Genomic DNA, 13,417 nt, shown 5'->3' with positions numbered 1-13,417 from the left:
TAGTAACTACAATGATGGATATAGGTGGATTCTGGGTTTGGGGAAAAGGGTAGTGGAAAGCTTGAGGTTCAAGGGTGGTCCATTGGATGCCCAAAAAACCTTTGAAGGTCATGTTTCCAGTTTTAAATATTGCTTCACCATAATTTAGCAAATATTTACAAATGGCATTTGCTTCCAGTTGCCTTTTGAAAGCATCCATCCGAGGGGTTGCCGTATCCGTCCGAGGGTCTGCCACATCCGTCTGAGGGGCCGTGACATCCATCTGAGGGGCTGCGACATCCACCTGAGGGGTCACGACATCCATCTGAGGGTCCAACAGATCTATCCGAAGGTCCGCCACATCCATCCGAGGGGCCGCCACATCCATCCGAGGGGCCGCCACATCCATCCGAGGGGCTGCCACATCCGTCTGAGGGGCCGCCACATCTGTCCAATGGTCTGCCACATCCGTCCGAGGGGCCGCCACATATGTCCGAGGGGCCGCCACATCTGTCTGAGGGGCCGCCACATCTGTCCGAGGGGCCGCCACATCCATCCAAGGGGCCGCCACATCCGTCCGAGGGGCCGCCACATCCATCCGAGGGGCCGCCACATCCGTCCGAGGGGCTGCCACATCCGTCCGAAGGTCCACCAGATCTATCCGAGGAGCCACCACATCCATCAGAGGGGCCGCCACATCTGTCCGAAGGGCCACCACATCCGTCTGAGGGGCCGCCAAATCTGTCCGAGGGGCCGCCACATCTGTCCGAGGGGCCGCCACATCTGTCCGAGGGGCCGCCACATCCATCCGAGGGGCCGCCACATCCATCCGAGGGGCCGCCACATCTGTCTGAGGGGCCGCTACAGCCATCACACCATCAGCGGGTTTGGTCCAACGATGCAACAGCATATGATAATCATCCAAAATATAATTGCTTAATTGGTACTTGTATCATCATGGATCTTTTTATGTGACCATATAAAGACATGCTACCAATGCCAGGTATCATGTAGTTTAGGGGAAGGGTTGTCCAAAATGGGATGGTGCCCAAGACAGGATATTATAATTATTCACAGTTTCAGGGAGGCTTATGTTATCCTCTCTGGGGTACATAGTTTACAGTAGATCTAGGCTCTGGTCCGTTATTCCGTAGTGGATGGATAAGCATGTAATTCCTCAAGGATGTTGGGATTCCTCCAAATGTCTTTCATTTTAACATTAATAAACAGCAACACTAAATGTTTCTCAAGGTAATCATAGGTGTTTGTGGTGTGTATTTTTTTTTAAACTTGTGGTAGGCTTGCCCCCACAAAACGCCACAATAAGCTGTTTATTCCCCATGGGGAGAGGACATATTAATAGTATTAATATTGTTTTGTAATAACATTAATTATGTGCTATTATTAATAATGTTATTACTTTTGTTATTAGAAGTGGCTTTGGAAAAATGCCACGATTAGCTATCTTAACATTGATGTACACCTCAACACGGATTTCCCCCAAGGCAGAAAACCCCCTTGGGGAAGGGAACACTTGAAGTCGCTACAACCTCCATCGTGTGACCCTTAGTCATCTTGTCAAGTTTGGTTGAGATTGGATAAGTAATGACCGAATGTATCGCGGTCAGACAGGCAGACACCAAATTTCAGATTTTCGTATCATGTGGTGAATAAAACCTTGAAATCATGAGAATTTAAACTTGGGAAACCACAGTACGGTACATTTAAGCTACTGGGTGTTCCAGGTGAAATGCCATGGTTTATACATTTATTAATAACCTACCATGACACAAACATAAACTGTTACTATTCGACACTACACAGAGTAAAGTTTAAAGTTTTGTTTCATGAAAAGACATCTTCAATATGACCACCATTTCGATTAAGCATGTCAAGTATATGGTGTGCGCAAACCCGGATGGCTGTTTTTACATTGTCGACATCTTGAGGAGTTGATCCTCAAGGAATAAGAAGTCACATGGGTGAAGGGTCTGGGCTTGATGGTGGTTGAGGAGGCCTTATTCAAGGCAAAACGGTTTGAGATGACCTGTCACTGAGTCGGTAAGGTAATCCAAGGTATTTTCTGTGCTGTGTTGAAACCATTGGCGTCTCATCAAAACCACGATGACGTCACAATGCCCTAAATAAAAAACTGTTTGTATAGCATTTCCAAGTCGTCATTCCCATTGACGTAAGCACCAAAAACGAAGGATCCCATCACCCCCCTGTTTGGAGACAGTGCACCAGACCAAAACATTATGGGGGATGAAGTGGCGTTGGACAAAAATAGAAAAGGAAGCAAAACATTCGACTTTCCTCTGCATAATCGGACCGGTTTTATAATTGTGTCATTCTGATGTTTTGAATAAAGATGCAAAATCATGGCGTTTCATATGCTATGAGTACACCCTCTACATCTACTTACACAATGCCAAAAATAATAATTTCCTTCCTAAGAAGATATTTTCTTTAAAATGAGTTTTCTTGAAACAAGACAAATATGAGAAAAAAATTCTGGCCACAAGAAAAATGTTTTTATGGTTTTTTTTTTCAAGAAAACTTTTCTTATGTTAAAAAAATGTTTTATTTCTAAATATTTTTCTTTGACAGTGGACACCAAGCTTTCATTCCAGGAGTGAGTGGGCACCAGCCCCCATCAGTCGTCCCCCGCCCGCCCTTCGCCCAGCACTATGGACATGGTTAAAACCTTTCCCCCTCTGCCCTTAAAAAATCCTGGATCCACCTCTGAATAATGAGAATAATAAGAACAATCGTTATAGCAATACTAATAGCCAATATTAAAAAAAGAAGAAGATAAAGAAAGTCTATGATTACTGTAACAATAATTGAAATATTGTTATAATAATGGTATTAAAGCGCGGCGTTACGTGCGCTGCTTGCGAGCAAGGAGGAAGCGGACAAGCGGTAACTTATAAGCGTCTTTATTTCAGGAGCTCACTGTAACACTGGCGCGCTCCGGGCTGCGCGCCCGGTGTATATCATGACGCCACGCCTACCCCTCGGGCGTGGCCACCACCCACTTGGTGCGCGGAATGATGTCACCACGCCAGTGGGCTTTTGTGTCTGCCACACGCGCCCCCCCCAGAATTCCCGCGCACCTGGAGGGCCAGTTTGCGGGGCAGATGAATGACCCGGCCGAAGCGCCCCCTGGCGATCGGCGGCGTCCGGGGTGCAGGGATGCCAGGTGGGATGCCCCTGGCTGCCCCTGGGATGGGTGCAGGACCGGGGGGCAGCGAGGCGGTGGGGCTGGGCGGTGCCGGGGGTCCGCCCGCAGGGGGGTGGCCCCGACGTGGGGGTCGGGCCACTGGCGGTGGATGGTCCACGTCGAGGTGGGCCGGCTTGAGGCGGTCTACCGAAACGCGGTCAGGAGTACCGCCGATGTCCAGGGTGAAGTGCTTCGCCCCGGTCTCCAGCACGTGGAAAGGCCCGTCGTACGGGGGCCGCAGTGGTGTCCGGTGGGCATCGTGGCGGACGAAGACGTACTCCGCCGTGCGAAGCTCCGGGGCGACGTGCGTCGGTGGGTGCCCGTGGCATGCCGTTGGCACCGGGGCGAACCTCTGGGCGGTCTCTTGCAGAGCGGAGCGCTGCTGTGCCGTGGACCATGGTGCCGTGGAGTCGGGGAGGAACTCGCCCGGCACCCGCAGCGGTTGCCCGAAGACCAACTCCGCCGCGGATGCGCGCAGGTCCTCCTTGGGCGCCGTCCGGAGGCCCAGCAGGACCCAGGCGAGCATGTCGACCCAGCCGCCGTCGCGGAGGGTGGCCCGGAGCGCGGCCTTCAATGAGCGGTGAAATCGCTCACACAGGCCGTTAGCCTGGGGGTGGTAGGCCGTGGTTCGGTGCAGCCGGACCCCGAGCCCCTGCGCGACCGCCCCCCAGAGCTCCGAGGTGAACTGGGGGCCGCGGTCGGACGAGATGTCTGAGGGGGCGCCGAACCGGGCGACCCAGGTGGCGATGAAAGCCTGCGCGACATCGGCCGCCGTTGTCGACGCCAAGGGCACGGCCTCCGGCCACCGGGTGGTGCGGTCCACCATGGTGAGGACGTAGGTGAAACCCCGCGAGGGGGGCAGAGGTCCCACCAGGTCCACGTGGACGTGGTCAAACCGGCGTTCCGGCACCGTGAACGGGGCCAACGGGGCCTGGGTGTGCCGGTGCACCTTGGCGCGCTGGCACGCGAGGCATGTCCTGGCCCAGCCACGGACGGCCTTCCGGAGGCCATGCCAGACGAACTTGTCGGCGATCAGCCTTTGGGAGGCCCTCGCGCCCGGGTGGGACAGGCCGTGGATGGCGTCAAACACCTGGCGCTGCCAGCCCACGGGCACGATGGGGCGAGGATGCCCGAGGGAGACGTCGCACAAGAGGGCCGCACCCGCGCCGTCGAACGCCACCTCGGTGACGCGGAGGCCCGTGACGGCGGTCCGCAAGGCCTGGACGTCGGGGTCAGCGGCCTGGTCCGCTGCCATCCGGGCATAGTCGATGCCGAGGTGGACTGCGTGGGCGACGGCCCGGGAAAGGCAATCCGCCACCGGGTTGTCCTTCCCCGTGACGTGCTGGATGTCCGTCGTGTACTCGGACACGGCCGAGAGGTGACGCTGCTGCCGGGCCGACCACGGCTCGGTGACCTTGCCCATCGCGAAGATCAGCTGCTTGTGGTCGACGAAGGCAGTGAACGCACGGCCCTCGAGCAGATGGCGGAAGTGCCTGACCGCCAAGTGAAGCCCGAGCAACTCGCGGTCGAAGGTACTGTAACGGCGTTCGGGCGGGCGAAGCTGCCGGCTAAAGAACGCCAGCGGTTGCCAAGCTCCACGCACCCATTGCTCATGCACCGCACCCACCGCGTAGTCCGAGGCATCGGTGGTGAGGGCGATCGGTGCATCGGGCGCCGGGTGCGCGAGCATGGTGGCGTTAGCCACGGCGAGCTTCGCGCCCGTGAACGCCGTGTCCATCTGCTCGGTCCAGGTAACGTCGCCTTTGCCCGGCTTACCTCGGAGAGCTTCGTGCAGGCGGCGCAGGAGCTGGGCGATACGGGGCAGGAACCGATGGTAAAAGTTCACCATGCCCAGGAACTCCTGCAGCCCTCTGATCGTGCGGGGGCGCGGAAACCCCTTCACCACCTCCACCTTGGCCGGCAGGGGGACGGCTCCGTGCCTGGTGACACGGTGCCCCCAGAAAATCGATTATGGTGGTGCCGAACCGGCACTTTGCGGGGTTCACAATCAGGCCATGCTGGCCCAGGTGTTCGAAGAGCGTGCAGAGGTGGCGTAGGTGCTCTTCGCGGGACGCGCTGGCGACGAGGATATCGTCCAGGTAGACGTAGACAAAATCCAAGTCACGCAGGACGCTGTCCATCAGTCGCTGGAACGCCTGAGCCGCATTCTTCAGACCGAAGGGCATGCGCAGGAACTCGAAGAGTCCGAATGGCGTGATGACCGCCGTCTTCGGGACGTCCTCCGGCCTGACGGGGACCTGATGGTAGCCGCGTATGAGGTCGACCTTCGAGAAGAAGGACATGCCCGCCAAACGGGCGGAAAAGTCCTGAATGTGGGGGACGGGGTAGCGGTCGGGAGTCGTGGCGTCATTGAGACGGCGATAGTCCCCGCACGGTCGCCATCCCCCACCGGGCTTCGGCACGATGTGCAGCGGCGACGCCCAAGCGCTCTCTGAGCGCCGAACGATGCCGAGTCGCTCCAGGGTAGCGAACCCCGCTTTTGCCACCGCCAGCTTCGTCGGCTTGAGGCGGCGTGCCCGGGCATAGACCGCTGGCCCGACGGTGGGGATGTGATGGGCCACCCCGTGCTTGACGGCCCCCGCCGAGAAGGTGGGCCGCGTGAGGGCCGGGAGGCCGGCGAGGAGGCGGGTGAATGTGTCCGCTGCCGGAAGCGTACAGACCAACGTGGCCGGAACCGAACCGTTCGGCAAGCCGCTTGGCAAGCCGCTCGTTGAGCTGTGCAACGCACAAGCGAGCGAGCTGAACGTCTCGGCCTGTACAAGACGTCTGCGCTTGACGTCGACCAGGAGCCCATTAGCGCACAGGAAGTCCGCGCCAAGCAGTGCCATGGGCACGTCGGCGGTGACGAACGTCCATCGGAAAACCTGCCCTCCGAACCGCAGAGAGAGGCAGCGTTTTCCGTACGTACGGATGGGCGTCCCGTTCGCGGCAAGCAGCGCGGGGCCCCCACCCACGGCGTGCTTGTCTGACGTGCCGGCGGGAACGACACTCACCTGCGCTCCCGTGTCGCACAGGTAACGGCACCCGGAGAAGGTGTCCGTTATGAACAGCAGGCTGCTCGAACGGCCGGCGCTCATCGCCACTATTGAGCGCCGGCCCAGGCGTTTCCCGACCTGTTGAAGGAGCATGGCGGATGACACTGCCGAGCTTCGTGGCCGAACTTGGCGTGGAACCAGCACCAGGTGGTGGAGCTGGAGGAGCGCGGCTGGCTCCGCCAGGCCGGTGGAGTTGGCGGGTTTCCCCGCGGTGGCGGTTTTCGCCGCGGCGGTGGGCGGGGCATGGCGGCGGTCACGAGGTGCGTATCAGCATGCTGCGTATGCTGTATAAGCTGATGCTGTGGATCAGCAGCATCAGCAGCAGCATCAGCAGCATCAGCCACGAGGGCCGTGACGGCCACGCCGACTCTCGCCCGCGTGTCCGAAGCGGCGAAGTACTTGTCCGCCTCGGCTGCCAATGCTCGGGGTTCCGTTAGCCCGGTCCCGGCCAACGCGAGGCGAACCTGCGCTGGAAGTTGGCGACGGAAAAGCGCCCGGAATAGAGAACCGGGGGCTTCGTCGCCCAACAGTGACAGCATATGGTCCATTCGGACCGACGGGCGCGTGTCACCGAGCTCGGGGAGATCCAGGAGGCGGTCGGCCCATGCGTCGTCCGTGAGGCCGAACGTGGCTAGGAGTAGCCGCTTGAGTGCCTCGTACTTGTGGCCGTCCGGTGGGTGGCGAAGGACGGACACAACTCGAGCGGCCGTGCCGGGCCCGAGGGAGGCGACGACGTGGCAATAGCGCGTGTCATCGCCGGTGAGGCGCCGAAGCTGAAATTGGGCTTCGGCCTGGACGAACCAGACTTCGGCCTGAGCCTCCCAAAATTCGGGAAGTTTGATGAAGTTGGCCATGGCAATGGCGTCGCGTGTGGAAGGATCGCTCCGTTGCAGATCCAACGTCAAGGGGGTCACCAGTAAAGCGCGGCGTTACGCGCGCTGCTTGCGAGCAAGGAGGATGCGGACAAGCGGTAACTTATAAGCGTCTTTATTTCAGGAGCTCACTGTAACACTGGCGCGCTCTGGGCTGCCCGCCCGGTGTATATCATGAGGCCACGCCTACCCCTTGGGCGTGGCCACCGCCCACTTGGTGCGCGGAATGATGTCACCACGCCAGTGGGCTTTTGTGTCCGCCACAGTATTTTTTTAAATTGCTTTTCCTTATCTGCACACTGTTTGCCAGAAGAGGTTATTTTATACATTCTTGTTTTAAAAGAGTTATACACGTGTGTAAAGTTGTCTAATTTCATTATTTTGTTAAGGCCTAAATTTGTCGTTTTTGTTAAGGGTTTGGAGCTTACCAGTTTTGAGCCAGTTTGGATTTGTTAATCTTTATATGATTACTTTGGATCTGTCCCAGACGAATGAGAAGTAGAATAAGAAGATGAAGAAGAGGAGCTCCCCCCCCCCCCCCCCCCATTTGCGTCTTCAGACAGTTTTCCACTGGAAGGGTCACCACTCCTTCCTTCCATTCCTGGAAGGGTCACCACTCCGACACAGGATACTCAAATGGCCCAGCACACAACGGGTGATGTAAAATTTAGTGCTGCGAGTGATAAAATCGAACCACAATGATGAAAGCGGATTTGAACACTGAAGCCGGTATGAACCATGCCAAACTGCTATCGAGACAAGGTATCATTGCCCTGAGAGCACAAGGTTCTGTAAATGGGGCATTCTTAGAGCAGCCATGTGTAAAAGGTGATGTGGAAGAGCACAGAGGTGGATCAGAGAGTTTCTGGGATGAAGGAGCTGCGAGAGAAATTATTCATGGAGGTTGAGAGAGAGAGAGAGAGTTTTGAGGTTTCATTCCTTTTTATTGAGATGAAGAGCCGTTTCCACAAATGCAGACAAGCACGAACAAAATATTGGTATTTATAACTCATAAAAGAGAATTTTCAGAAAGACTTCATATTTGGAACAAAAAAATTGAGGGAAACACAATTTATAGATCAATTGTAAAAACTCCAGCAATAAAACTACACAAGAGTTTTGCAAAGAGCCCACAATTATTAGCTACTTATGGATTGGGTCCCGTCTGTCCGTCCGTTCATCCGTGCAGTTGAATGACTGGCGGCCATTTTAGTTGTAAAAAAAACCCGATGTTGAACACGTCCTCAACCATTTCTCGAACATGCATTCACCGATCTTGTTCAAACTTGGCAAACGGATAAATGAATGATGACTTACATATGCACGTCATTTTCCTTCGATATCAAATCCAAGATGGCCGACTGGCGGCCATTTTGTGACTTAAATATGTCCCCAACCATTTCTCGGACATGCATGGACCGCATTTGTTCAAACTTGGCACAAAGATAATACATGAGAGTATGCATGTGGAGAAGATTTTGTTTTGTAATCTGACCAAAGATGGCCGACTGGTGGCCTGTAACGCCGTACAGCAAAATTATAAAAACCACGGGGGATATGACAATTATTACGTGTTTTTCTTATAGTTAAAAGAAAGTTTGAGATACAGCCGAGATGACACCAAAGACCTAAAACAAAACAAAATATCATTCACTAAAAGGTGACTTTTCCTTATCTTCCGCTTCCTTGATATACGCAGCAAATTTAGTTCAGAAATCAAATAGTTTGCCAAAAAACATTCATCCTTTCACCCAGATGTAATACCAAAACCGAATGTAAAACACAATGCATGAAAACCAAACCTAACTATTGAATAACTCGCGATGAAATAGTAAAAAGCTGTATAACCTTATGTAGCCGCTATAAGTTGCACACCAACCCGAGGACTTATTCCAATCATTACCTGTGCTCGCGAAGCGAAAAGCAGGGTTAAGCATTCAGTTTCGTACGTGTGCCGTGTTCCGTGTGTCGTAGGTGTCTGTATTTAAAAAAATTCATTTTCTCAGTAACCTTTGGTTAGATTGACAGGAAATGTTACCATAGAAGCGCCTCCGCCGGTATAATTTTTTAATTCATAATTATGATGTCATAGGTCACGTGGTACGGACGCCATCTTGGAGAAACGTTACACCTCTATATCTCCCAAACCACTCAATGGGAAAAAATTGAAACGTGGCTCATTGTAAAGAACTCCATATGGGGAATGTCTTGTTAATGATGACGTCATTGGTGCCATAATTATGACGTCATAATTCGACAGGGACAACGCTTAGTCTGATCAGTTTGAAATGTATTGAGCGTGATCTGTGCTCCATTATATTAGAGAATATAAATTTATGATGTCATCAATCACGTGGTCTGGCAGCCATATTGGATCAAAAAAATGCTCAAAAACAGAAGAGTTGGCTGATAACAAGTTGACTGCACAGGGTAAGTATTCTATTAATACCATCTAGTTTAATGAACGTTTTGGTTTGAAGGGAACACAACATAAGAAAAAGGGGCAGCAACATTCTGTAAATACAATAGGAACAATAATCATGTAAATAATGATTAATAACAATTAACCTCTTTGGTAAGCAATATATTTTGATACACTAACATGTGTATCAACAATAATAGCCATGTAATACTTTAACCAATAACATCAAGCATACCGAACTGTAATACAGCATCACCAAGGTTGTTACCAGGGATCTCCACGAGACATTAACGTGTGTACCAGGATCAATAGCTCCGAACTACTGCAGCCAATAATCCAACTTCTGTCATTGTGGCTAAAACATGCGTCTCCGTGCTGCATCCATACATTACTATCGGTTGATTTGCCAATTCCTACGCAATCTGATTAAGGTAATTATACAATCATTACGAACCCGCACAGACCTCTAACTCAACAACCGAAAATGGCGCCATCTTTGCCGACGAGGAACACAAAGGAGCGACTTTTAAGAGTGAACACACGGTTCACCTCATTCGTTCCGGTAAAAATAAAATAAATCGGAACAGTAATAACACACCTGTAGCCCACGGATCTCTGGGATAATTTAATAACTCTGAATCAATCGACACAAAGTGACGCACTTACCGCTCACACGAGTCCTATGGTCATACGAATCCAAACTCCGAAGAACAACCGTCAAAGACAACAGTCCTAAGGGGTGAAGAGACGAATCCACACAACACCGGTGACCACACTCCCCGTTATGGCTGGGCCTGTGAATGCGCCAAAACCATGGGCGGACTGGCCATAGGGCATTTGGGCAATGCCCGGTGGGCTGGGACCGCTGGGTAAAAAATGGGCCGCTGGGCTGGATAAAAAAACTGCTGAAAAAAAATTTGTCATGGAAAACTTCTGGCTCTGCCTCCATCCCCGGGGATTCCCCGCTAAATATCAAAAGTTCAAAAGGTCGCCCCTGACGCCTCATTATAATATTACTAGCAACGGTACCGGCCCAGTAACACGTACCAGAGAAAACAAATCGTTTGCGCAATGAGCTATCCAATATTCGATGTGTTCACGGTTTGAATTACGTAACGTAACGTTTGTGACGATGTTTGTGACGATGTTTGTGACGATGTTTGTGACGATGTTTGTGACTTTTGTGTTCACGGTAGTGTTTGATGTGACGGTGTGAACGTAATTTCGTAATGTTTTTCGTTTTTATTTTCGTAATCGTTTAATGAACGTTTAATGAACGTTTAATGAGCGTAAGAATAATGTTTAATGATCATTAGATGAATGAATGAATGAATGAATGTTATGAATAATGCCATGGCGTCGCGTTGGCAGCAGTGACAATATAAAAATGTTTGCCAAGAACTTCAAAGAGAGAAAAGGAACTTTTATCAGCAATGTCGTGCGTCCTGAAGTTCTGAGCTGAAGAAGAGGTACCGTACAAAATCATTCAATTTTTTTTCCTAAAGAAAAGCGAACAGTTGATATCACTAATCACGATTTGAAACACGATGGAATAATATTTACCGATATGAACAGTGATGTGGTTTTTTAAATTGAAATTCTAAAAATACTGTTCACATTTTGATGATTTGTGTGTGATATTTAACGGATGTTTTTATAAATCGCGCCTCCGAATTGAAGCCCCGCCCTCAGAGCGGGCGACTCAACAATGGCGACTCAACAATTTTTACCGCTTTGCTTTGAAGAACGGGAATGAAGGGGGAGGAGCGTGTTAATATGTCTGGTTGAAGGCTGTGGGCTGTGAGGTGAGGGGTTTGAAGCCAGATTTTAATCTTACAGCCGCCATGTTGGTGCTCACTGTCACGGCGATGCGAATGTAACGAACTCAAGCAGACTCCATCGTGCCGGAAGCGGAAAGCGCGTTTATTGACGCGGTGATGATTCACTCGTGTCTGACGAATAAGCGCGTCCGATAAACCACAACAACAATGCAAATACAAGTCAGAATAATACGTTACATCCTCCTTTCTTTCAAGGAAGCCACTTTAAAGGAAACCAGCAAAGCAAATAACTCTATAAAGTAAAACTTACAATGAATTAATTAACAAACAGCATCACATTCAGATCACGTGAATCAATTGATTTAAATTTAAAGATCCAGACGTCTGGGAGGGTTAACCGCTCTGCCGCTCCTTGTGATGAACTTGGTATTTCTGGGAGATGCAGTGGCTCGAGGCGATGACACTGTTGGGAGACTTTGGGATTCAGATGCTTGCTCACTTGGACTTGGGGACTTGCAGCAGTTCCCCACTGGGGTGTCCTGTTGAGTGGTGGGATCAGGGAAGTCCCTCATGTCCTGGGAAGAGTAAAAGCGAGAGAGTGGCTGACTTCCCACCGGGCCAACATTGGCTGAATGAGGCACTCTGCGGAGATGGAGCCTGTTACGCCGGTACACATTGTTTGGGGTCCTCAGCAAATATGACCGGGGGCTGTTGTGGCGCGCCTCAACTACAGCCGGAATCCAATGCCTGGCCTCCGGGTTTGGCAACATCCTAACACTGTCGCCCGGCTGGAGCGGTGGCAAATCTGACATAGATGGCTTGTCATGATAGTATTTTTGTTTCTCCTTCTGTGTGTCAAGGCGTGATCTCACAAGGTGATGGTCATACCGCGCAGGCATGAGAAGAGTGCGGTTGCAAGGCAGTGTGTTTCTGGGGCGTCTTCCCATTAGGAGCTGAGCCGGGGACAAGTTTATTCCTTCAAGTGGAGTGGTGCGGTAGTCTAGCAGGGCTAAGTACTTATCTGCTGACTTCTTCCAGAGCCTTTTCACTGTCTGGATCGCTCTTTCTGCCTCTCCATTGGCACGTTGGTGCTTGGGGGACACAATGTCGTGAGTTATGCCATATTCTTTGCAAAACTGAGAAAATTCCTCTGACGTGTACTGACTTCCGGAATCGCTTCGCAGCTTCTCTGGAATACCATGTCGACAAAACTGCTGCTTGAGAGCTTCGATTACAGAGCGAGCTGTAATGTCCTTGAGGCAATCCACCTCCACAAACTTGGAGTAATAATCGACCGTGAGCAAATACTGCTTTGATTCGAAGTCAAAAACGTCGCTTCCAACTTCGATGAATGGAAGATCAGGCGTGTAAGTCGGCAAGAGAGGCTCCCGTTGCTGAGCGCTTTGATACTCTGCACACTTGCAACAATTCCGTACAGTTTCTTCGATGTCAGAGTTCATTGAGGGCCAATACATGACCTCGCGAGCACGCTGCTTACACTTGTTCACTCCGAGGTGCGATTCATGAATCAAGCTCAGCATTCTGGGTCTGAGGCTTGGCGGGATGACAAGGCGCATGCCTTTGTAGACAACACTGTCTGAGACTGCCAATTGCGTTCTGGAGTCAAAGTACGGACGGACCTGTGCTGGGACTTCCTTTCGGGAGTCAGGCCATCCACTTGCAATGACACCGCAGAGAAGGCTCATTTGACTCAGAGTAGCTTCCTGGATTTCGAGGTATTTCCCACTCGTGATCGCAAGGAACTGGAACATGTTCACAGGCTCAAGGTCTTTCCCAGCTTCTGAGTCGGTGTCCGGTAGAGGTGCACGGGACAATGTGTCGGGGAGCACCATCTCAGAACCACGGCAGTAGTTAACCTCCAAGTCATACCGTTGAAGCTTGAGCAACATACGCTGTAAACGCATGGGAGAAGATAGGAGAGGCTTCTTGAAGATTTCCTCAAGGGGTTTATGGTCATTATATACCACTACTGATTTTCCAAAGATATAGTAGTGAAATGCTTCTGTTGCATGGACGATTGAGAGCATTTCCTTCTCAATCATAGCGTAGCGACACTCAGT

The sequence above is a fragment of the Myxine glutinosa genome, chromosome 1 (assembly GCF_964187855.1).
Source record: "Myxine glutinosa chromosome 1, kmMyxGlut1.1, whole genome shotgun sequence".
Classification (NCBI taxonomy): domain Eukaryota; kingdom Metazoa; phylum Chordata; class Myxini; order Myxiniformes; family Myxinidae; genus Myxine; species Myxine glutinosa.
This window is presented reverse-complemented; position numbering follows the sequence as displayed.